The sequence below is a fragment of the Lissotriton vulgaris genome, chromosome 1_1 (genome assembly GCF_964263255.1).
Source record: "Lissotriton vulgaris chromosome 1_1, aLisVul1.2, whole genome shotgun sequence".
Classification (NCBI taxonomy): Eukaryota; Metazoa; Chordata; class Amphibia; order Caudata; family Salamandridae; genus Lissotriton; species Lissotriton vulgaris.
In genome coordinates, this window is record NC_141685.1 from 82,536,801 (window position 1) to 82,563,991 (window position 27,191).

General features: G+C 46.1%; 1 pseudogene; it reads right to left on the bottom strand.

Annotated features, from left to right (window-relative positions):
• Positions 1 to 214: 214 nt before the first annotated feature.
• On the bottom strand, positions 215 to 6,425 carry LOC147737442 (uncharacterized; annotated as a pseudogene).
• Between the last annotated feature and the right edge of the window lie 20,766 nt (positions 6,426 to 27,191).

Genomic DNA, 27,191 nt, shown 5'->3' on the forward strand with positions numbered 1-27,191 from the left:
GACAGGTAGCCAAGTTGATAGTCTTTCTTTAGTTGAATATCATTGGTTCACAAAGCCTTCCATACCAAAAGTGCCATGGTGGATGGAACTCTGGCTCTGAAGATGTGCTATGCTCTTTCTAGCATTTTATAGTAACTAAAGGTTTTATTTCCAAGTTCTGAAAGTGACCTCGTCCTGGTCTACCGGACATTAACCTAGTGTGCTAGGCTGTATCTCAAACTAGGTTTATAGGCTTATCGGCAAGCACCTGTTTTAAAGAGAACCAGGGGCAGAAAAAGGTTTACGCAATCAAAAGAACAAAATACAATCAATTTCATATCACCATTTTTTGTGTCAAATTTTTTGGTTCTCTCAAATTTCCAAATGACTCTGCCTCACTAGTAATTATATTCAATTTATGAATATTTCAATATGGTGTCCTGGCTTTAGAAATACTGGAGTGAATATGTGCACAAAATGAGGACATTTTAACACAATTCCATACACAGATTTGGGCTGAATAAACTGGGTGATGGCATCGATCCTTGTGCCAATCATCCACACTCAAGCTCATTAGGTAAAAAAGACAATCATCAGTACAGACTACCTACTTATCCCTATCATGGCTCAGTCCAGGAGGGCTTTCAGTTCCATTATAGTCAATTATACATTTAAAGTTAAGCTTTCATAGGACTATGGAATGATTATTCCCCAGAGGAAACCACAGAATTCTCTTTTACAAGTTACAAACGACAACAGCTCAAGCAGGTGCTGCTCAGTAACACCAGCGGAGGGCTCCATAGATTGCTTTTGCTCAAACTATAGCACTGTATGTTCTTACAGGGGCTTTAAGGAACAGCCTTCCTTCCATACTAAGAAAAAGCTTAAAACACTCGGTTAGTCCTGGACACAGGAAGACCGACATCCTGGATATGATTGTGGCATAAACATGTCGACAAAAAGCCAACACTTAAATAAGCTTAGCTTTATAACTGTTCACCCTTCGAAGGTGCTCACAGCTTTCTGAGAAACTCTTTGTACTCAACTCCTTTATTCCACATCCATCACAGATACGGTGGTCTAGATATAACACAATCTAACACCCAGTATATAAAGTTGCACTAAATAAGACCCTTAAAAAAAAAGTCTCTTTTGAATATGACAAATCCTTGTCTACATCCCTCTTGTAGCTGAATACTTACAAGTACTGAACATTTTATGGAATTTTTATGAATTATTAACAAGGGGTGTGTCAAGCCACAGACATATTTTTTACTTTCCTAAGAAATGATAAATTGGTTGAAGCCCAGGTCTTTGTATCACAAGTAGCACTTCTCTTTCCATCAACACAGGAGAGCTAGTCCCATCCCAAAGAAACCTTGTCAGTCACGTGAACGCCGAAAGCAGAGCCATTCTGAGAGCAGTCACACTGCTGAGACAGGACCCCCTCTAATACCACCTGCGCCAGACTCCCTGCTGACAGCAGTCAAGCTGTCGAGACAGGACCCCCTTTCTAATGCCACCTGTGCCAGACACCTTCTGACAGCAATCACACTGTCGAGACAGGACCTCCTTCTAATGCCACCTCTGCCATACCACCTGCTGACAGCAGTCACACTGTTGAGACAGGACCCCCTTGTAATGCCACCTGTGCCAGACTCCCTGCTGACAGCAGTCACACTGTCAAGACAGGACCCCCTTCTAATGCCTCCTGTGCCTGACACCTGCTGAGGGCAGTCACACTGTCGATACAGGAACCCCTTCTAACGCCACCTCTGCCAGACTCCTTGCTGACAGCAGTCACACTGATGAGACAGGACCCCCTTCTAATGCCTCCTGTGCCAGACTCTCTGCTGAGGGCAGTCACACTGTCGAGGCAGGACCCCCTTCTAATCCCACCTGTGCCAGACTACCTGCTGACAGCAGTCACACTGTTGAGACAGGACCGCCCCTCTAATGCCACCCCTGCCAGACTCCCTGCTGACAGTAGTCACACTGTTGAGACAGGACCCCCTTCTAATGCCTCCTGTGCCTGACACCTGCTGAGGGCAGTCACACTGTCGAGACAGGACCCCCTTCTAATGCTACCTGTGCCTGACACCTGCTGAGGGCAGTCACACTGTCGATACAGGAACCCCTTCTAACGCCACCTCTGCCAGACCACCTGCTGACAGCAGTCACACTGTCGAGACAGAACCCCCATCTGTTGCAACCTCTGCTAGACTCCCTGCTGGCAGCACAAATTATTTTGAATTTAGGGGCTCAATATAATTTGTGTACAATCAGCAGTAAAATACCAAAATCCAAAGAATTTTTTTATTCCATTACATATCTTAAAAACGTGCCTTTCTTTTTAATATATAAAACTTAGTCATTATTGTGTACATTTTATAACATCGTGATTGGTTCTACCTTTATGTTATTTTTGTGCAATCAATCTTTTAATTTCTTTTGTGGAACAATCATGTCAAAATTTGGCTTCATTAGCCACCAAAAAATCATCGTCCAAGAATGTAAAATGGTGATTTTGCCTAACTATCACACAACATGCGGCTCAGTGACTTTTATAAATGATTCCTCACTCTCCTGAAGAGAAGCCGCCTGCTCACCCTGTCCATCACACAGCATGCAGGTTGGAGACTTTCATTGATAATCTGTATTTGCTGAAGAGACAATGTGTGCTCGGCCTGGATATCACACAGCTGCAGATCTCAGACCTTCATTATTGATCCTGCACTCTTCTGAAGTGTTCTCAGCCTGGCTATCACCCAACTGCAGCTCTGTGAGCTTCATTATTGATCCTGCACTCTTCTGAAGTGTGCTCGACCTAGCTATCACACAGCTGCAGCTCTGATACCTTCATTATTGATCCTGCACTCTTATGAAGTGTGCACGGCCTGGTGATCACACAGCTGCAGCTCTGTGACCTTTATTATTGATCCTGCACTTTTCTGAAGTGTGGTCGGCCTGCCTATCAAACAGCTGCAGCTCTGCGACCTTCATTATTGATCCTGCACTCTTCTGAAGTGAAGTACTCAGCCTAGCTATCAAACAGCTGCAGCTCTGTGACCTTCGTTACTGATCCTGCACTCTTCTGAAGTGTGCTCGGCCTGGCTGTCACACAGTTGTAGCTGTGACCCTCATTATTGATCCTGGACTCTTCTGAAGAGAGGCTGACATCTTTGTAGCTCTGCAAGTTAACAAAAGATCTTCACACATTTACTGCAATGACATGGCTTTTCCCGTGTGTGTTCGCTGATCAGTACTTAATATTGAATATTCATAAAACCTACTTCAACATTCACTGCACTTGAATGATTCCTGTGCGTGATTTCTGATGCCGTTTTAGACCTGATATATATATATATATATATATATATATATATATATATATATATATATATATATATATGTAATGTAATGTAATGTAATGTATGTGTCTTGTAAAGCGCACTGCTGCCCTGAGGCGTCGTGGCGCTGTAGACCGCTGGGGAACCCGTCCTGGCCTATCCCTGTGAGATGGTCCCTACTGGGTATCTCCAAGGTGAAACCAGGCATCCCCAGCGAATGTAGGGGGCCGTTGTAGAGATGAGGCAAGCTAATGCCCAGAGTTGCGGAGTGTGATCCCTGGTTAGAGTAGGCACCGAGGCAAGAATTATCGAGTCCGCTGACCCTGGTCCACGATATATATATATATATATATATATATATATATATATATATATATATATATATATATATATATCAATTGTCACATTCCTTGCCCTTGATGGTTTTCCAGTGTGTATTCGCTGATATTTTATTAATATTGATGATTCACTAAAACTACTTCTACATTCTCTGCAATGGTATGGTTTTTCCCCTGTGTGTGTTCTCTGATGGTACTTTCGGTCTGATAATCGACTAAAGCTCTTCAGGCATTCATTGCACTTTAATGTTTTTTCCCCGGTGCGCGTTTGCTGATGAATCCTTAATGTTGAAGATTCACTAAAACTACTTCAAGATTCACTGAACTTGAATGATTTTCCCCTGTATGCGTTCTCTGATGCTGTTTTATGTCTGATAATCGAACAAACCTCTTCATACATTCAATGCACTGGTATGGTTTTTCCCCGGTGTGTGTTTTCAGATGCTGTTTTAGGTATGATGATTGACAAAAGCTCTTCACACATTCACTGCACTTGAATGGTTTTTCCCCTCAGTGTGTTCGCTGATGAATCCTTAATGTTGAAGATTCACTAAAACTACTTTCACATTCACTGCACTGGAATGTTTTCCCCCCTGTGTGTATTCGCTGATGCCTTTTTAGGCTTGATAAATATATAAAGCTCTTCCCACATTCATTGCAATTGAATGGGTTTTCCCCTGTGTGTGTTCGCCGATGTTGCCTTAATGTTGATGAATCACTAAAACTTCTTCCACATTCACTGCACTGGAATGGTTTTTCTCCAGTGTGTGTTCTCTGATGACGTTTTAGGTTTGATAAATATATAAAGCTCTTCCCACATCCATTGCACTTGAATGGGTTTTCCCCAGTGTGTGTTCTCTGATGCTGTTTTAGGTGTGATAATCGAATAAACCTCTTCTCACATTCGCTGCACTGGTATGGTTTTTCCCCGGTGTGTGTTTTCTGATGCTGTTTTAGGTGTGATGATCGAGAAAAACTCTTCACACATTCACTGCACTTAAATGGTTTTTCCCCTGTGTGTGTTCGCTGATGATTCCTTAATGTTGCAGAATACCTAAAACTACTTCCACATTCACTGCACTGGAATGGTTTTTCCCCTGTGTGTGTTCGCTGATGAATCCTTAATGTTGTAGATCGACTAAAGCTACTTTCACATTCACTGCACTTGAATGGTTTTTCCCCTGTGTGTGTTCGCTGATGAATCTTTAATGTTGAAGATGCACTAAAACTACTTTCACATTCACTGCACTGGAATGGTTTTCCCCCTGTGTGTGTTCTCTGATGCTGTTTTAGGCTTGATAAATATATAAAGCTCTTCCCACATTCATTGCAGTTGAATGGTTTTTCCCCTGTGTGTGTTCGCAGATGTTTCCTTACTGTTGATGAATCACTAAACCTTCTTCCACATTCACTGCACTTGAATGGTTTTTCCCCAGTGTGAGTTCTTTGGTGACATTTTAGGCTTGATAAATATATAAAACTCTTCCCACATCCATTGCACTTGAATGAGTTTTCCCCAGTGTGTGTTCTCTGATGTTTTTTTAGGTCTGATAATCCAATAAACCTCTTCTCACATTCACTGCACTGGTATGGTTTTTCGCCGGTGTGTGTTTTCTGATGCTGTTTTAGGTGTGATGATTGACAAAAGCTCTTCACACATTCACTGCACTTAAATGGTTTTTCCCCTGTGTGTGTTCGCTGATGATTTCTTAATGTTGACACATCACTAAAACTACTTCCACATTCACTGCACTGGAATGGCTTTTCCCCTGTGTGTGTTCGCTGATGATTCCTTAATGTTGAACATTGACTAAAACTACTTTCACATTCACTGCACTGGAATGGTTTTCCCCCGGTGTGTGTTCTCTGATGCAGTTTTAGTCCTGATAAATATATAAAGCTCTTCCCACATTCATTGCAATTGAATGGTTTTTCCCCTGTGTGTGTTCGCTGATGTTTCCTTAATGTTGATGAATCACTAAAACTTTTTTCACATTCACTGCACTGGAATGGTTTTTCCCCAGTGTGTGTTCGCTGATGCTGTTTTAGGTGTGATAATCGATTAAACCTCTTCACACATTCAGTGCAATTATATGATTTTTCTCCTGTGTGTGTTCTCAGATGGTATTTTAGGTCTGATAATCGACTAAAGTTCTTCAAACATTCACTGCACTTGAATGGTTTTTCTCCTGTGTGTGTTCGCTGATGATTCCGTAATGTTGACGAATCACTAAAACTACTTCCACATTCACTGCAATGATATGGTTTTTCGCCAGTGTGTGTTCCCTGATGACGTTTTAGGTTTGCTGATTGACTAAAGCTCTTCCCACATTCATTGCACTTGAATGGTTTTTCCCCTGTGTGTGTTCGCTGATGATTCCTTAATGTTGAAGAGTAATTAAAACAACTTCCACATTCACTGCAATGGTATGGTTTTTCCCCTGTGTGTGTTTGCTGATGTGTCTGGAGGCCTGATAGCTGGCTAAAGCTCTTCATACATTCAGTGCAATGATATGGTTTTTCCCCTGTGTGTGTTCGTTGATGTCTTTGTAGGCCTGATAACTGAATAAAGCTCTTTACACATTCAGTGCATTTGAATAGTTTTTTCCCTGTGTGTGTTTGCTGATGGGGTTTTAATATTGAAGACAAACTAAAGCCCTCACTGCATGTGTCTGAGACTTCTCTCTTGGTTAGCGTCTCTGGGTCTGGTATATATTTGTTTTACATCCATAGACTGTACTTCCTGAAGGGCCAACATGACTGATAAAGCACTTGTGTTATTCTTGCAGTCTCTGTATGTATCGTATTTTGCACATTTGCTTTCTGATTAAAGAATAAAGTGCAATGGTCACCAATTACTTCCCAATCTCATAACGTGTGTAAGGCTTCTTTGTGGGCGATTGTGTCTTCAGACTGGATAATGGTTCTGCACGCATGCGGTAAAGATCCATCGTCCTTCTGGTCGGGGCACACTGGGACAGTGCTCTGTATTTTAGACAGCAAAACCCCTATTTCTTTTAACCCTCAGTTGTCTTACTCCACTCCGTTGCGCTTTTCAATGATTGCTGTGGATTGGTTTGAAACAGTTTGCAATACACCTCTAGGATTGAATGGTGGCCTGGTATTATTTAAGGAAGCGGATCACTGCTGTAACCACCTCATACCAACCTCATGATCAAAGCTGTTATTGGACATGCTTACAAAAGAGGAGGTTTATCAGTGTTGTCTTAATTGTCTAGAGGTTATTTCTTCGTTTTGAGGCATGGAGGTGCACAGCTGAGACTCGTGGAATCACTGAATTTCTCGTGTACCTTGTCCCTTCTTTCAGGATGTCTCAGTTTATGTTCGGCTCCGGCTGGCTCTGACGGCACTTATGTTTTCCTGAATACTGGAACTCAATATTTCGGACTTCGTCTTTGCAGATTTACAGTGTTATCTTCCTTATTTTGAAACATTTCATACAATCAAAGATTGTTTTCTGTCGGATGTAAAAAGATTTAAAATAACTTAAAGTGAAACATAACGGAATGTGCATACACAATTTTTAATTGATTGTATAAATATTTCTTGATTACCATTTTTGAAACTTATGAAGGCATATTTAACCATACACAGAAATTTACATAAAAGTTGCTTTGAATATGTCACAACTAACTTATTTCAGCAAAGGTGTTCATGAGTAAGTTAGTAAAAAAAAGGGCGCTCGCATAGCACTCATACACTAGTTACAGCTTTAGCTAGTGGCATATGGTCTAGGTTTTGTAAAACAAGAACAGCTCTTTGAATAAGAGATAGGAGATGGATCAGGAAGACTTGAGACAGAAGGGTGGACATCAGAGTGTTGTGCCATGAATCAAATATTGCTGCTCGCAGAGGTGCCTGGCTTCATCACCAACACCCACAATATGCAGTAGAGCAGTAGTTTAATGATTGTATTTACTTTGTGGTTTTACTTCTCTCACATATATTTTGAAGTTTGTCAGTATTATCCAACGGGGTGGGAGTTTCCCAGCTGGACGAGGAGATTGAGCTGGGCTGGTCTGTTGTTTAGTTGTCCCACCTCTAACTTTAGAGCTTGAGATAGCACACTAGCCTGGCGGCCCACTAGTTGACAGCTGTGGTGCATCAGCGTAGCAAGAGCACAAATGGTGTGCCACAGCCAAGCCTGTTAGCACCCCTTCACCCCTGGACCATGCCAAGCACCCTAAGCACTCTCTTAAAAACATCTCTTAAGTCAAACTGCTCTGTCCATATATCCTACACCTCTGCTGCCCTCCATACAAGGTAGGGCCTGTTCTCAAATGTATTCACCTGCACCTCTCATGCATAGACCTGCTTTCAACATTCCATTTCCAGCACAAAACCTGCGAACAACATTTTCCAATCACATAATTCCCATGACTTTTCATAGGTCTCTCCTCCTACTCATGCTTTTCAACATTACCTGTACAAACCACCGTGGCCACATTTAATGGAACAATACTGAGGTGCGCTCATTCTTTCCACAAGATGGAGAATGCACCAGAACAGCGCACACTGCACATAAGATAAAGATAAAGGGCCTTCTGTGACTCTCACACATGCCCGGCAAGTACACTGTCCCTACACAGCTTTTACAAAGGGCCAGATGCTTAGCACTGCTTTTCAAATACACACAAAATGCCATAGGCACAGCTCAACAATGTAAAATAAAAGTATTTCACAGTGTGAAATGCACCGCCAAATGATCCAAAGCGTGCTGCATGCCACCAAGGTTCTTTACTATCTCAACTGCATTCTACAGCAGCAAAGTTTGTTGTCACCAAAGTTTTCTTCATTTGAAAAAGGTGCTATGCATGTGGTATTTGTGCAGCACAAACCTCAACAAAAAGCAGCTGAGCTCCCTATCAGTCCAAGGCAGGCACAGAGTCAACGAGTGATAGGTGAGGCGGCTGGATAGTGGATTGCTACTGCATTTTGATCTAAGAGCCTGAAACTAGCAGCATGTGTGCTAATTCCTCAGCAGCTTTCCCTCTATGACATGTAGAGCGGGTGCAGGCCAAGATCAGACAGAAATAAAACATTTATAGCTCAGTAATATTCAGAGATATAGAAGCGGAAAGTAGGATGCTGGCTTCCAATAACACAGCACTGAGCACTCCACCTCAGCCAATCTTTAACGATTGTTTGAAGAACAGAGAAACAGGAAGGTGTTTTAAATGCCGACCATCGACCTTTCACCAGCTGCACACGGGGACTGCATTGTCTAGATGAACGCTATGCTCCCGCAACCGCTCAAGTCATGCAGACAGGCGCTACAACATGTTAGCCAAGTGCCCTGGAACCCTCAATTCCAATTCACTCAATTTAACTGCACACATTACAGTTAACTCTCCCCCAACGTATCAAGAGCGTGTTTCCTGATTCGACACCAGAGTGTCTGTGCTGTAAACTGGCTGACGCTGGTTTCTAACATATGGTGTGGGAGTGCCCACCACTACAGGTGTCATGGCTCGAGGTTACAGCCACCATAGCAGAACTTGCAGATTATACACTGTCAACTACCCCTGAATCCTGCCTGCTATGCCTTCACCCTAAAGCAAAGGGGGGCAAACACTTACACAGGTTCATAGACCTTGCATACATACTTTTCAAGTGATGAATAGGAATGTCTTGGAAAGCGGCCTCTGTGCCGGACACTAAGAGGTGGCTGCATACTCCCTTGCACTGTGCACGAGCAGAGGATAACACACTACACATGCTACTCTCTAGAGGAGAGGGGAGAAGGGGTAGGGGGGTGGGAATGTAGGATCTGCTTTCATGGTTACCCCCACTTTTTGCTGGTGTCATACAGTTTTTTCTGACTAGTCTGATTGTGATCCTGCTAATCAGGGCCCCAGTCACTGTGCTTCCTCCCTAAATTGGCTATGGTGAGTACCTTGGTACATTCCTAATTGGCTGCTGGTGTACCCTTGTACGTCCCTAGTATGTGGTGCTAGGTACCTAGGGCCTAGGTACTCCAGGGGACCCTTATGGGCTGCACCATGTGTTATGCCACCCATGAGGGACCCTCCAAACTCTGACTACAGGCCTGTCACTGCAGCCTGTGTGAGTTGGTGCATGTAGAATTGTACCCAAGTATGATGTATATCCTCCTGTTCACGGGGTCTCTGTTCCCCTGTGGACAGTGGGGCCGGAACAAACGCTGGCAGATTGCCTGGATTAGACATTATGTTGATCTACACTTAAGTGTTCCCGGCAGCCTCCTCCTTACATACTACTTCCTTATAATGTATTGTTTTATTGATGCACTGTCTGCCATTAGGATTGGCATGTGTCATAGTCCTCACCATCCTCCTTGTCCTGTGATCACCCATTACCTTAGCCCCCTCGCTGCCAGGCCTTTTGTCCCCCTGTGCCACTCCCTTTTTTGTTAAAATCACCATCTTCCCAGCTTTCAGGAACAGGGAGACATTTGTCAGAAAACCAACATTTTCTACAAGGTTTTGGCATTTTACTAGGAAATAGCCTATGTTCCTATTTTTTGTGCTTTCAATCGCCTTCCAGGTAGTGGTAGAAATGGATCCCGGAAAGCTATAGATTTATGAACAAAGACATCATTCTGAATTTAGCAAGGGGTCAATTGTGTAGATCCTTCAAGCTTTTCCTATAGAAAGTAACAGTTGAAATAAAAAAAATATTGAAAATGAGTTCAAAACAACAGTCATTTGTGCCTGCATTTAACTTCTTCCAACAATGCTAGATTTTTTAAAGCAATATACAGGTTGCGGGGATATATCGGGCTTGTAGGTCCACCAAGAACCCGAGATACCCAGAGCCAATAACTGAGCTGCACCTTGCAATGGTTATTCATTGTGTACCGGGGAGACAGCAATTCATTTGGTAAAATATAAAGAATGAAAAATAGGTATCAAGGAAACCTACATATTTCTCATATTGGGAACAAGATAAGGAGTTTTGAAGCAGCGGTTATTTGCACATCTCGGAATTTGTGGATAGCCATACCAGCATGTGTTTTCAAAATGTCTTCTTTTGTATACACTGTATTACATTTGGGAGACAGAAATGCTTAGAAAAACAACCAGCAATAACACTTGTTCTAGTATTCTGGGTTCTCCTAAGTCTACTGATAAAAAGGGTACCTCACTTGTGTGGGTAGGTTTAGTGCCCGTGACAAGTAATGGGTTAAAACGCAACATGGGCATTTTTTGAAAACTAGACACCCAAGGGAATCCAGGATGGGGGCACTTGTGTGGCTCTCACCAGGTTCTGTTACCCAGAAACCCTTGCAAACCTCAAACTTTGTAAAACAAAAAACATTTTCCTCACATTTCTGCGATCTGTGGGGAGTCACAACATTCCAACCACCCAGCATTCTGCCAAGTCTGTCGATAAAATTGGTACCCACTTCTGTGGGTAGGTTTAGTGCCCGCAACAGGAATCTGTCCCAAATAAAAGAAATGTGGTCACATAATTTTTTGCAAGGAAATGGACCCTTCTTTTGCAATGTGCCTACCTGTGGATTTTGGACCCTAGTTCAGCCGGCACATAGGGAAACATAGCAACAGGAAATTGTCCAAAACGTACAGTGGACACTTCAAAATTATTGATCACAAAAAGACATGGTTTTGCGAGGGAGTCATCTGTGCTTTTGGTCACAGGCTTGCCAGCCATCTAGGGAAACCTACCAAACCCAGACATTTCTAAAAAATAGACACCTGGGAGAGTCCAGGGAGGTGTGGCTTGTGTGGATTTCACAATGTTTTCTTACCAAGAATCCCCTACAAACCTCAAATTTTGCTAATCAAAATTATATTATCTTCACATTTCTGTTATGAGATCACCATGCCAGCACAAATTTCCTACCACCAGGAGGACGCCTCACTTGTTTGGGTGTCCAATGCAGAATTGCCTAAAAAAATGTAAAAAAAAAATAGGGTGTTTAGAGCTTGGTGTGCTATTTCCTCAGTCTCTACGTTTTTGGCCTTTCCCAGTCACAGACCCTTGGCCACCCAAACAAGTGAGGCATCATTTTTATTGGGAGACCGAGAGGAATGCCGGGTGATAGGAAATTTGTGCAGCATGGTGTACCCACACAGAATTGTGAGAAAATGTTATTGTTTAGCTAAATTTGAGATTTGCAGGGGATTCTGGGTAAGACAACATTGTGGAACCCATGCAAACCACACATCCTTGGACTCCCCAGGTGTCTAGTTTTCATAAATGTCTGAATTTGGTAGGTTTCCCTAGATGGCCACCGAGCCAGGGACCAGAAATGCACTTGCCCACCTTGCAAAACAAGGTCATTTTGTGATAAATAATGTTGATGTCTTCACAATGTGTTTTGGGACCCTCCCTGTTGCAGGCCCTTCGCATTCCCACACAAGTGAGGTAGCATTTTTATCGGGAGAGCTGGGAGAACTTTCGGTGGTAGGAAATGTGTGAGGGCTAGGTAAAAAACTCCCTTCGCATAAATAGGTTGTTTTGAGATAGATTGAGAGCACCTGCATTTTTTGGCCCTGGCTTGCATGCCATCAATGGAAACCTACTAAACATAGACATTTCTGAAAACTAGACACCTGGTGGATCCAGGGATGTGTGGCTTGCATGGATCTCCCAAAGTTTTCTTATCCAGAATCCGCCGCACAGCTCAAATTTAGCTAAAAGGTCACATTTTTCCTCACATTTCTGTGTGCCAAGTTTGTGAGATCACTGTGCGGCACACATTTCCCACCACCCAGAATTCTCCTCAGTCTCCCGATAAAAATTATACCTCACTTGTGTGAGTGCCCAAAGCAGAGTCTGCCTAATAACTTATATAAAAAACTGCCCTTTTGGACCCTCTTTGGCCCCCCTCAGTGTTTCATTTTATAAGTTTTTAGGTTCTCTGTTTTGGGCGCCCACACAATTGAAGTATCATTTTTATCAGGAAACTGAGTAGAAGAAAGCTCTTGGGTTTGGATTCACCACTGACCTTGTTGTGGGCGCATCGTCTGCTTTCTTGTCTACCTTTCCGGCCACTTTGCCACGCCTCGCGGCCCCCGCTTCGCGGGAGCCGCTCGTAGGCAAGAGACTTTGTCAAGAGCCACCATCTGGGTCTCTACTCGTGCACCAGGGCACCAACGCGCTACGAGGGACTTTCCAGCTGACCCCAGGAACAGAGGCGGGACTGCGAGGACCAGCGTGCTCAGCGGCGCTGATCGGCCGCAGCTGGTCCTCTTCCCGCCCCCTCCTCCAGTAAATACCATCGCGGACAGAGACTTCCCTGGGATTCACCACTGACCTTGTTGTGGGCGCATCGTCTGCTTTCTTGTCCGCCTTTCCGGCCACTTTGCCACGCCTCGCGGCCCCCGCTTCGCGGGCGCCGCTCGTAGGCAAGAGACTTTGTCAAGAGCCACCATCTGGGTCTCTACTCGTGCACCAGGGCACCAACGCGCTACGAGGGACTTTCCAGCTGACCCCAGGAACAGAGGCGGGACTGCGAGGACCAGCGTGCTCAGCGGCGCTGATCGGCCGCAGCTGGTCCTCTTCCCGCCCCCTCCTCCAGTAAATACCATCGCGGAGAGAGACTTCCCTGGGATTCACCACTGACCTTGTTGTGGGCGCATCGTCTGCTTTCTTGTCCGCCTTTCCGGCCACTTTGCCACGCCTCGCGGCCCCCGCTTCGCGGGAGCCGCTCGTAGGCAAGAGACTTTGTCAAGAGCCACCATCTGGGTCTCTACTCGTGCACCAGGGCATCAACGCGCTACGAGGGACTTTCCAGCTGACCCCAGGAACAGAGGCGGGACTGCGAGGACCAGCGTGCTCAGCGGCGCTGATCGGCCGCAGCTGGTCCTCTTCCCGCCCCCTCCTCCAGTAAATACCATCGCGGAGAGAGACTTCCCTGGGATTCACCACTGACCTTGTTGTGGGCGCATCGTCTACTTTCTTGTCCGCCTTTCCGGCCACTTTGCCACGCCTCGCGGCCCCCGCTTCGCGGGCGCCGCTCGTAGGCAAGAGACTTTGTCAAGAGCCACCATCTGGGTCTCTACTCGTGCACCAGGGCACCAACGCGCTACGAGGGACTTTCCAGCTGACCCCAGGAACAGAGGCGGGACTGCGAGGACCAGCGTGCTCAGCGGCGCTGATCGGCCGCAGCTGGTCCTCTTCCCGCCCCCTCCTCCAGTAAATACCATCGCGGAGAGAGACTTCCCTGGGATTCACCACTGACCTTGTTGTGGGCGCATCGTCTGCTTTCTTGTCCGCCTTTCCGGCCACTTTGCCACGCCTCGCGGCCCCCGCTTCGCGGGAGCCGCTCGTAGGCAAGAGACTTTGTCAAGAGCCACCATCTGGGTCTCTACTCGTGCACCAGGGCACCAACGCGCTACGAGGGACTTTCCAGCTGACCCCAGGAACAGAGGCGGGACTGCGAGGACCAGCGTGCTCAGCGGCGCTGATCGGCCGCAGCTGGTCCTCTTCCCGCCCCCTCCTCCAGTAAATACCATCGCGGAGAGAGACTTCCCTGGGATTCACCACTGACCTTGTTGTGGGCGCATCGTCTGCTTTCTTGTCCGCCTTTCCGGCCACTTTGCCACGCCTCGCGGCCCCCGCTTCGCGGGAGCCGCTCGTAGGCAAGAGACTTTGTCAAGAGCTACCATCTGGGTCTCTACTCGTGCACCAGGGCACCAACGCGCTACGAGGGACTTTCCAGCTGACCCCAGGAACAGAGGCGGGACTGCGAGGACCAGCGTGCTCAGCGGCGCTGATCGGCCGCAGCTGGTCCTCTTCCCGCCCCCTCCTCCAGTAAATACCATCGCGGAGAGAGACTTCCCTGGGATTCACCACTGACCTTGTTGTGGGCGCATCGTCTGCTTTCTTGTCCGCCTTTCGGCCACTTTGCCACGCCTCGCGGCCCCCGCTTCGCGGGAGCCGCTCGTAGGCAAGAGACTTTGTCAAGAGCCACCATCTGGGTCTCTACTCGTGCACCAGGGCACCAACGCGCTACGAGGGACTTTCCAGCTGACCCCAGGAACAGAGGCGGGACTGCGAGGACCAGCGTGCTCAGCGGCGCTGATCGGCCGCAGCTGGTCCTCTTCCCGCCCCCTCCTCCAGTAAATACCATCGCGGAGAGAGACTTCCCTGGGATTCACCACTGACCTTGTTGTGGGCGCATCGTCTGCTTTCTTGTCCACCTTTCCGGCCACTTTGCCACGCCTCGCGGCCCCCGCTTCGCGGGAGCCGCTCGTAGGCAAGAGACTTTGTCAAGAGCCACCATCTGGGTCTCTACTCGTGCACCAGGGCACCAACGCGCTACGAGGGACTTTCCAGCTGACCCCAGGAACAGAGGCGGGACTGCGAGGACCAGCGTGCTCAGCGGCGCTGATCGGCCGCAGCTGGTCCTCTTCCCGCCCCCTCCTCCTCTTCCACTCCTTGATAAGCAGCAACAGCAACGCGCACGCGGGACGCGCGCGGGGCAACGACCGGGGCGAAGACCGGGCAAAGAGCGGGCCGTTTGAGGCCGTTCGAGTACGGCAGAGTCCGGCCTAGGCCCACCCCCCCTGGACGTTTAGAAGACCACCCAAAATGCCATTAAGATCAGGGAAGGAACGTACTGTTCAAATCAATACATCTAATGGCGTCGTCTCTGGCCCCTTGGACGCTTTTATTGCACGGGCCACTGGCATCTTAGAAAAGGAAATTGCCATGGTTGAGAAAAGGCTCTCAATAGACCTGATTAGTGGAAAACGGTCCTCACTGGGGGCTTTAGCTACATCCATCTCCCCTGCACCCTCTGTACCCCATGCTGCCTTCAATTGTGTCCATACCACCTCTACTGACGCAATAGTCCACATGGAAAATATTGGGGGTAGCCCGACTACAAGGGATAAAACAATGGAAGATAGGATTAGTATTAACGACTCTAAAGATATGCAGGAGAATGGGATGGAGGATAATGACTCTGTGATTAGTGAGGAGCAGGATTTTAGCCAGCTATCCAGAACCCCTCTTCTTAACCAATCCAATACCTCTAATCCTGTTGAAAAGGCTAATCCACCTATATCCAACTCTGCCCCCAATACCAAAAAGAGAAAACGGGATCCCAGAATGTCAGGGGAAAGAAATATGAAACCCAATAAAGTAAATACAGTTCAAGGGGAATGGCGCCAGGGGTCCGAGACCCAACCAAACCTGCCTAATAATATGCTATGCCCCTCACTCTTGGCTTTGGGCTCCTCAACTACATGTCCCATGTGCCTCAATAGCGATGAGGTTTTGCTGGCTAAAATGGAGGCCATGTTTAAAACACTACTCTTACCAGTTCTGGAGCGGACTAGGCTCATGACCACAAAGATCGATAGTATGGAGGGTCTGATTCAATCAAACCATGCAATGTTACAAGCATTGTGTGGCTTAAATAATAAGGGTACTGTTAATATAGCGGCACCAAGTAAGGCACCCAGAAAGGATACTAGTAAGAATATGGATAATGGCAAAAATTCCCTTAATAAAACGATAGGAACAAATAACATCATAGTTAAAGGGGGCCAAAAAACTAATATTTCTCTTACCACCTCTTCTAAACTAGGAGCTAATTCTCAGACTCAGGTACTAAAGCCCCAAAAGAAAACAGAGGCTAAACAAAATATGGTTGGGCGTCAACACATGGGTCTTCCAACACAACCTAACTTAAATCGTCCTTCACCAAGTACTTCAAGATCTCAAAATACTGCTTCTACCAGTCGCAGGGAGGGGGGGCGTAAAAGGTCGAATATCCCCAGTGTTGATCTTCCACCCGAAGCGGCCTTACACACCATCGTTCTGACAGGCGTAGCACCATTAAAACCAGGATCACGGGAATCTTATGGTGACCTTCGCAACAAAGTCACCTTTTGGCTGAACAAAAATCGCCCGCTACCCCCCTCCACTCCTACGGAGATATTGTATGTGAGGAGAGTAGATTGGGTGGGCCCTGAGGCAAAAGATTTAGAAGGAGACTGTATCCTTATATCGTTCAAAGACTCATGGGTAGTAGATGCTATTAAACGAGTGCCCAGATTTGCAAGGCAGGGGGATGTGCAAACATTAGATCTATCCTATTTTTACCCGCACAGGCATATACCCTTTCAATCCTACCCTCTGTTCCGTAAAGGTCCTGTTGCGAGACATCCCATGGTATTGACCCCGATTGACTGCCAGCGCCCTTTTCTCTTCAATCATTTTGGCCCCCTTTCTGGCTTGGAAGCCATAGATTGACTTAACGATCCCTTTAGTGAGTCTCCAACTGGTGGTGCGACCCAAGCCCCCAGTGTTTATAATATGGTATGCCCAATACAATTGACCAATCTAGTCGACGGGGAAGGGGGCCGAACATATCTGCCAAACAGCCCTAGCTCATACGTAGTTGCCCAGGGGTCCCTGATTGAGGAGAAAACCATTGACCCGGTAGATTGTGCTAAGCATCAAGTGGTTAATGATGATATAGGGACTGCTCATGGATCTGTACAGCCCTTACACTCTCTGTCGCCAGGCAATTTGAATAACCATCTGAAAATTTTGTCCTGGAACATAGCGGGTATTAAGGCACGCCTTGTGTCTGCGGATTGGTCAAATTTTATGGACAACTACGATATCATCCTGTTGCAGGAAACATGGGCAACGGAACCTGTCCATAAGCTGGGCTATATCAACTTCTTCAAACCCGCAATCAAAGGAGGAAAAGGGCGGGCCGCAGGTGGCTTGTTGATCTGGGTGAAACAATCCCTGGGCTTCCACCCAACGGAGTTCCCGGTGGACAATCAGGATCTGCTAACCATTATATTAAGCAAAGGGAACAAGCAAGTTATGAACATTATTAATATCTATGCTAGAGGCCTTCCTGGCGGTCGATGCCCACCCCTGTTGAATCTTGTTGATAACATGATAATGAAAATGGATGGAGGTATCATTACCATCATCGCCGGGGATCTAAATTGTACTATAGAACCCGTGCTAGATATGGGAGACACATGGACTATGGCAGATGATTCCGTATGGGGCATTCCAGACCTACAAGTGGAGAAGATGGCTAAAGCTACTGAGGCTGCAGTGTCCTGGACGGCCTTTTGTTTACAAAATGGGTTCCGGGCATGTAATGGCCGCTCTGCCTCTGATATGAAGGGAAAAAGTACTTTTGATAATGGTCAGAGGCAAAGCCGCATTGATTATATTTTACTAGACATGGAGCATTGGGCTCTTTTAATTGATATGGCAGTTTTAGAGCGCCCGGAAAGTGATCACAACCCACTGTTCCTATCGTTGAAGACACCGGATCTAAATATAAGGGAGGAACCATCTGTAACCTGTACAGGGGATGTCCTACTTACCAATGATAGGAGGAGACTGAAGTGGTCACAGGTTATGGAAGATGAGTGTTTATTAAATAATATCAATGTTGTAGTGGGAAATGCATTTAATGAAATGTTGCAAATAGATATGTCGGGGGTGGAGACTGGAGCTGTAAATAGTGTGATGGGTGTTCATATTAAGTGCTTTGACAGCTTAAAATCAATGCTATCCAAACCATGTGAAAAGGCTGTTACCAAAACTAATTCTTTGCCCCAAAAATGGTATAACAAGGACTGTAGAGAGGCACATACAGCTCTCATCTTTGCCATTAAATCCCGGGACATGGCTAAAGTGAGAGCTGCTAGACTCCATTACAAAAAAACCCTTAGTAAAGCCAAACGGGAGTGGGAGGATGAGTTCTGGACAGATCTTTTAGAGGCATCATCCTCTAATAACCAGAAAAGGTTTTGGGATTTGGTTAAATGGGGTAAAAATATTGATTCTTCTACACCCGGAAATAATGTGCCACTCGAGGATTGGGTATCATTTTACTCGGCCCAATTTAGAGCTGGGGACGATGATACTTTAAATCCCTTAGGCAATCCACTCATGCAGACCCCAGAAAGCGGAAAACTCACCTTTACGGTTGCTGAGGCCGAGCTGGCATTGGCACTTACTCTCCGAGGCAAAGCCCCCGGCATGGACCTAATCCCGGCGGACCTTTTTAAATCTAATCCCACTTTGTGGCTCCCGTATATCACTAGAATAGCTAATACTTTGGCACTTGGAGCTACTGTCCGGAAATCCTGGAAAGGGGCAGAAATAGTTCCAGTCTAAAAAAAGGGTGATAAATCCATTCCAGCAAACTACCGCCCTATCAGTTTAATCGATTCGATTCAAAAGATAGTGGCGCGTATGGTTTTGGGAAGGGTCCAGGGCTGGATAGAGATGGAGAACATCCTGTCCCCCATGCAGATGGGCTTCAGATCGGAAATGAGCACCATAGATCAGGTTTTTAGATTCTGCCTGATCTATTGGAAGGAGGTTTGGTTAGGTGGTGGTAACATCTATGCTGCATTCATCGATCTGAAGTCCACCTTCGATCTGGTGCCCAGGGACAGGTTGTGGGGTGTGCTGGTAACCTTGGGATGCCCACCCGAATTATTGGATCTTATTATAAGACTCCACGAGGACAACTTTGCGAGGGTGAGGTGGGGGGGTCAGGGACAAGTCACAGAAACTTTCCCCGTAACCCGAGGCGTCCGCCAGGGGTGTGTCCTGGCCCCTACCCTGTTCCTCCTTTTTATCAACCAAGTTGTTAAATTTTTCTTGGATACTCCCACTGATGCCCCAATGTTGGCAGGGATGAGGTTTCCGCTACTCATCTTTGCAGATGACACTCTAATCCTCTCTAAAACACGCAGCGGACTACATCGGGCCTTGGACCGCTGTGAGGAGTTTTGTGCCATCAACAACCTGGTAGTCAACGTGGGGAAAACAAAATTTATGGTCTTCACAAAAAATCACCCAGTCCGAAGCTCAGTGAAGATGAATGGAGTAAACCTTGAACAGGTTGATACCATGACCTATCTAGGGGTCACTTTTGATAGCCGTCTGAGATGGAAGGATCAGATCAATATGCAACAACTCAAACTTGCCAGGCTGACTGGTTGTCTCGTTAAAGAGCAGAAGGAATCAATCACTAAACGGGTCCTGCCGGCCCTTAAGATCTATGATGTTAAAATCTCTACAGCCATATTATATGGCGCAGATCTATGGGGTCATATGGACTTGTCTAATCTGTACAAAACCCAATGTAGATTCCTCCGAAACCTAGTGGGCCTTCCACAGTCTACACCCTCGCTCCCTCTCTGCTTGGATCTTGGTTCCCCCCCTATAAATGAAATGGCAAGATTTAGGTTAGTGGCATTGTGGAGACGAATATGGACATCCCCAGACTTATTCCTTTTTGCAAAGGAATTGTCGGAAGTTAGGTCTATCAGGGGTTCAGGGAAAATACCATGGCTCATTACTGTAAAAACAATTCTGATAGATATGGGCTTGGAACATCTCTGGTCATCCCCACAATCTAATCACTTCCCACCTAAAGATGAATTTAAATCTCTATATTGGGCCACCACCCGCCTAGAAAGAGTGATGCTGTCCAATAAAAATGACCTCACAGGCAGGTTTTTAACATTTAAAATTGACCTATTGAGAGAGCCATACTGGGATGTTATTTCCCGACCGCTAGATAAGAAATTGTACCATCAGTTTAGAGTGGGCGCTTTGCCACTAAACATCTTTCTGAACAAATGGTCCAAAGGGATATCACCTTATTGTACGTGCTGCTCAGGTCATATTGAGTCAGAAGGTCACTTCCTTTTTGCCTGTCCTAGGTACGGAGCACCTCGGAAAAAATGGCTAAAACCTCTGTTCCAAAATCTACCATATAAAACAGCAATGGAAGCCATACAGGTGCTCAGGACTAACACCTCAGAGGTCTTTGTGGTGGCCTTGGCAAAGTACTTGGGCTGGGCTTGGCTCCTTAGGTTAAAAAAGCGCTCGCCTTAGCTCCAAGTGCAAAAGTTGTTTTGCTATTTGCCATAATCTGTTTAGTTTAGTCTAGTTTAAGTATACAACTGTTAAACCACTCTATGACTATGTTCTATTAATCTGCACTCATCGTTCGCAATCTAGAACTGTAATCCCAACCTTTTAAGGCAATATTTTTGTCTTTCTCTATTTTCTTTAATTTTATATAAAATATTCAGATCTCTTTATTCACAAATTGAAATTTAATCCTGTTTTATTCACTTGTTAAGAAATGTTCTTCTGTTTGCGCACTTATGTATTTTTGTGAGTGTCTAAATAATACCTATGTGTATTGATTTTCTTTGGATATTTTAAATGAACCAGTTATATTCTTCTTTTGTATGTCTTTTATGATTGCTAATAATCGAAATAAAGACTTTAAAACCTGAAACCTGAGTAGAACGCTGGGTGGTGGGAAATTTGTGCCAGCACGATGATCCCACAACTTTTCCACACAGAAATGTGAGGAAAGTGTGACTTTTTAGCTAAATTGACGTTTTGCAGGAGCTTCTGGGTAGTAAAACGCTGGAGGTTTCACGCAACCCACACCACCAGCCAAGCGCCATCCATGCACACCACCAGCCAAGCACCATCCATGCACACCACCAGCCAAGCACCATCCATGTACATCGCCAGCGACACAACATCCACATACATGCCAGCCGAGCAACACCCACACATACCGCCAGCAAATCGAAAGTCCACACCCACACCGCAAGACAGGGTCCATCCTTGCAGACCCATAGCCAAGCGGCTGTCCACTCACACTGCCAGCCAAGTGCAAGTCCACACACATCACCAGCAAAATGCAGGTTCACACACGGTCCGCCAAACGCCAGTAAACACCGACCATCAGCCGCACTCCAGTTCCCACACACAAGCTAGTGTCTAGAGGCTTTCTGCAGATTAGCCTGAAAATATCGCTGACCTGGCCTAAGAGGGTGGGGGAGCAGAAGCAGCAAAAAGTTGTTCACAAAAAAAGGAGAGCAACCCTGCCTAACCCCATAAATATATCTCTGATTCCTAGTGGGCTTTCTGCCCCCCGGAGCAGATCAGGGTCTATTGCTCTCTTGGGGGAGGGGGCATTGGCATCGCACCCGTCTTTTATTTAAAGAAATCCTGGTGTCTATTAGGATTTCTGCCCCTGGGAGCAAATCGAGGGTAACTACCCCCATCTGCCCCCTCGAGGCGGGCAGAAAGACTGCCCCATTTTTTGTTTGGAGGTGGGGACATTGGCATACATATTGAAAACAAGAAATGAAATCCCCGGGGCCTAGTGGGCATTCTGCCCCCCGGGGGATGACCAGGGCTAGTACCCTCAATTGCACGTGAAGGGGGGAGCAGAAAGACTTATTTTTATAATTCTGAATGGGGGCACGGCTTTGCCCACTGTGGGTCTGTGGGTAGCCCCACCCCTCTTTTATAATAACAATGAAATCCCTAGTGTCTAGTGGGCTCACCCCCCCCAGGGGGCATATCGGGGGTAATAACCCCTATCTGCTCCTGGCAGGGACAGATAGATTGTCCCTTTCGTTTTGGGGAGTAGAGACATTAGCATGCCCATTCTGGGAAGCCCCCACTCCTCTTTCAGAGAGGAAAAAAATCCCTGGCGTCTAGTGGGCTTTCTGCCCCCGGGGAGACTGATCGGGTTTAATAACCCCCATCTACCTCCCAGAGGGGCAGGCAGACTTTCCCTGCTGTGTTTAGGGTGTGTGTGTGAGAACAAAGGAGTTAGGTGCTGGCGGGACTGAAGGAAGGGCTGGACCATTTAAACTAACAGAAACAAAGAAGATGCCCGAACCCTCATATCTTAGTATGGAACTTATTAGATAAAGACCAAGTACAACTTTATGAAACCTGGTAAGGTACTTTTATTTATACCTATTACTCTTGTTTTTTAAATTATTTTTTGAAGGAATTTTGTTTTTTGGCACTGCCATGGGGTGTCCTTATGCCCCAGAAATGGCAGTGCTCTACATGGCACAGTATGAAATGAGATTTGTGGACAACAATAATCCCTACATCAGGAACATCGCACAGTGGTGGCACTATATAGATGACGTCTGGCTCCTGTGGCAGGGGAGCCAGACCGATCTATTAGCGTTCCATGAGTGGATTAACACAAGACATAATGACATCAAGTTTTCCATTGAACGAAGTACTACCAAAATGACCTTTCTGGATGTAGAGGTAACTTGTAGTGATGGTGTCCTGAAAACTTCATTATACAAGAAACTGACTGACAAAAACACCATTTTGCACCACAAGAGTCACCATCCCAGGAATCTAAAAGCCAATTTGCCCTATGGGCAATTACTGCGGATATGCAGAAATTGCACGGAGATTAGCGATTATGACCATCACGCACAGACATTCTGCCAAGAGATGATCCATAGAGGGCATCCAAAGAAACTCCTAAAACACTCTTACAAAAGAGCCCGATTCACACCACAGGAGTGTTTGTTACAAACAAAGGAAAAGAAAGAACTTGATCGCTTGGTGTGTGTGACCACTTTTGGCCCCGACACACACAAAATGAGACAAACGATTCTGAAAAATTGGCATGTGCTAGAAGGATTGGATTGTCCGTTTCCTCGCCCGATCTTTGCATACAAAAAGAACAAAAGCATAGGTCAGCAAATCGTGAGAGCGAACCTGGCGCAGCCTAAATCCAAACATGACATTCTGTCCTGTTGGAACATGAAGCCGATCGAGGGTCATCACAGATGCGGCAATTGTGTTGCGTGCTCCAGCACAATTGAGGGAAAAGAATTTGAACATCAGGGGGTCAAGTGGAAACACTCTGGTTTTTCTAATTGTAAGACTAAGAATGTCGTATACGCAATAACATGCCCGTGCCAAAGAATCTATATTGGCAAAACAAATCAGCAAGTGAACCTACGCATCAGTCAACATAGGTCCCGGATTAAAAAGAAGGTCCAAACTGCCCCTATCGTAGAGCACTTCATGGACAAGTCCCATACTGAGCACGATTTCAAATGGACAGGTCTCTTCACAATAAGTATAGTGCAGCGCCCATCGGAGGTCGACAGGGTGTTGCTTCAAAAGGAAGCTCACCTCATTTTGAAATTTAATAGTACATTGACAGGCCTCAACAGCATGTCTGAATTAGCAAGGCTTTGATGGTTTAGTCATTCACAATGGCAATATGAAACGCATAAAATACATGAAATATACTCCCTGCCCCCCCCACTCCTTGTGTCTGTTCCTACATAAATAAAGGCGCTCGATTTTTCATTCATTATTGAAGTGAGATAAACACATGTCAGCCTTCAAGTTTGAGACCGCCCGTGTGACATGCAGTGAGATGAATTCTTCGCCTCCACTTCGAAGTAATTATAAATCACCTCTCTCCTCTGGCAACAACAATATGGGACTACATGTCCCACAATGCCTACAGACAAGGAACTCGTGACCTTTATAATAACTAAGATGGCCTCCGCATTTTTCTAATCGCGCGAGTGAGAGCCTGACGGTGAAGACAGCAAGTGAACTCCAGATGCGTGCACATTCAGGTTTGGACGCGTTGTCTTTTGCGTTAATCTGCTATTGACACAACAGTTACCGCACACATAATTTATCGCCCCTTACTGGCTTCTAATTTAACTTTTAGTGTGCTACGAGCAAAGAGGAACACACGGACACCCTGTGGGCTGCACAAAATTAATACCTGAATCCAGTTGGTGTTCCAGGTACGTTTGAGCCCAGTACAAGACTTGGGGGTGTACACCAATAGACGCGCGCTGGTCTTTCACTCTGTTTCCCGAGTATTGATTAGTTCTCATTCTTCTAAACAGGTCGGCCCACTAAAACAGAGTGCCAGTAAGAGATCGGAAATATATTTTTGAATTTGGATACAGACACAAGGTATGGGGCTTATGTAATGATGATATATAGTTCTGGTCCAACATCTAAATGGCCGCACAACAACTGTATTCTCTTCTTGATTAGGTTAATTGTCTTAGTGACCGCAACCTCCTCCCTTCACGAGGCGCCGGACGGTGCACAGTGAGGTAGGTAGAACTAAGGGATGTTCCCTAAAGTACTTTAAGTATTTTAATAAACTCTGCCAAAATCTTTGACACAACCCATGCTTCATCCACTTTAGAATTAAAGCCTGAAGCATCGTCCCCCAGGTTTACAAATGAAAATACGTTCTGCCTGAAAGACACAGGTATTTTCTCTATTATTTTCCCAAATAAGAGAGGTAATTGATTGAGGCAAACAGGTTCTCAACAAAACTTTATTGTTTTTGTGTCCCACACAGACAAATACCAAAACCCTGATGAGGGTTCGAAAACTTGCTATTCGAACCTGAAACGCGTCGGCACATCTACAAGAGTGAGTTATATCATTGAGGGATTGATGGAAATACATTATATTCTGTTTTTGCTCTTGGTTTCGCATTGCTTTGTTTGTCTACAAATATGAATTCATTTGCAAATATTGATGAAATGTTTTCTTTTAATGTGTATTGTTCTGTGTTACTGTGTTATTGTTTTGATTTGTTTTTTCTTGTCAAAATTGTAAAATAGTGTGTAAATGTGGTAAATGTGCATCTATTTGTGCCAAAAAACAAAATTAATTCAAAAAATAATTTAAAAAACAAGAGTAATAGGTATAAATAAAAGTACCTTACCAGGTTTCATAAAGTTGTACTTGGTCTTTATCTAATAAGTTCCATACTAAGATATGAGGGTTCGGGCATCTTCTTTGTTTCTGTGTGTTTAGGGTGTGGGCATAGATATGCCCATTGTGGGCAGCTTCCACCTCTCTATTATGAAAACAAACGAATAAACCTGGTGCCTAGTGGCTATTCTGTGACATTATAGTGCCCATTTAGGGCAGCCCCCACCCCTAAGTAAAAAGAAAAAAAAAATCCTTGGTGTATAGTGTTCCTTCCGCCTCACCCCCCGGGGGGGCAGAAAGACTGAACTTGGCCAAATTATTATGAGGGAGCAAAGGCCCTTGCCCAAGGGGCCCGTCCCCCCTCCCTGGTGTCTAGTGGAGGATCCTTGCTTGGGGATCACCCTCTTGCGGTGATCCCCAAGCTGTGATCAACTAGATTCTCCCCTTTCCAATGATACCTCTTGTGTCTGCCTATGTGCATGGGGGTGAGATAGCCCCAGGAACATGTAGGCAGTGAAAGTGAAATGAGCTGATCGGCTAAATTCACTTTAACTATAGTGAAGTCAGCATGCAATGTGCGCCGATTGTCCGTACACTGGAAAAAAAGTGCCTCGATTTCAAAATAGTGGGCCTTAGACGTAATGGTTACTTTCTTGGCACCAGAGTACCACAACTAAGTATGGGCGAAATTTGTGAATTTGCGTTCGGCGTATTTGCGTGAAATGGCACCCTCTGGTTCATCACTGCCACCCTCTGGTTCATCACAGCACCCTCTGGTTCATCACTGTCACCCTCTGGTTCATCACAGCACCCTCAAGTCCACCACTGCTTCACCACTGCCACCCTCTGGTTCATCACTGTCACCCTCTGGTTCAAAACTGCCACCTTCTGGTACATCACAGCACCCTCTGGTTCACCACTGCTTCATCACTGCCACTCTCTGGTTCATCATTGTCACCCTCTGGTTTATCACTGCCACCATCTGGTTCATCACAGCACCCCCTGATTCACAACTGCCATCCTCTGGTTCATCACTGCCACCGTCTGGTTCACCACTGCCACCCTCTGGTTCATCACTGCCATCCTCTGGTTCATCACAGCACCCTCTGGTTCACCACGGCAACCCTCTGGTTCATCACTGCCACCCTCTGGTTCATCACAGCACCCTCTGGTTCACCACTGCCACCCACTGGTTCACCACTGTCAACCTCTGGTTCATCACAGCACCCTCTGGTTCACCACTGCCACCCTCTGGTTCATCACTGCCACCCTCTGGTTCACCACTGCCACCCTCTGGTTCACCACTGTCACCCTCTGGTTCACCACTGTCACCCTCTGGTTCACCACTGCCACCCTCTGGTTCACCAGTGCCACCCTCTGGTTCACCACTGCCACCCTCTGGTTCACCACCGTCACCCTCTGGTTCACCACTGCCAGCCTCTGGTTCATCACTGCCACCCTCTGGTTCACCACTGCCACCCTCTGGTTCATCACAGCACCATCTGGTTCACCACTGCTTCATCACTGCCACTCTCTGGTTCATCACTGTCACCCTCTGGTTCATCACTGCCACCCTCTGGTTCATCACAGCACCCTCTGGTTCACAACTGCCACCCTCTGGTTCATCACTGCCACCCTCTGGTTCACCACTACCACCCTCTGGTTCATCATTCCCATCATCTGGCTCATCACAGCACCCTCTGGTTCACCACTGCCACCCTCTGGTTCATCACTGCCACCCTCTGGGTCATCACAGCACCTTCTGGTTCACCACTGCCACCCACTGGTTCACCACTGTTAACCTCTGGTTCACCACAGCACCCTCTGGTTCGCAACTGCCACCCTCTGGTTCATTACTGCCACCCTCTGGTTCACCACTGCCACCCTCTGGTTCACCACTGTCACCCTCTGGTTCCCCACTGCCACCTTCTGGTTCACTACTGCCACCCTCTGGTTCATCACTGCCACCCTCTGG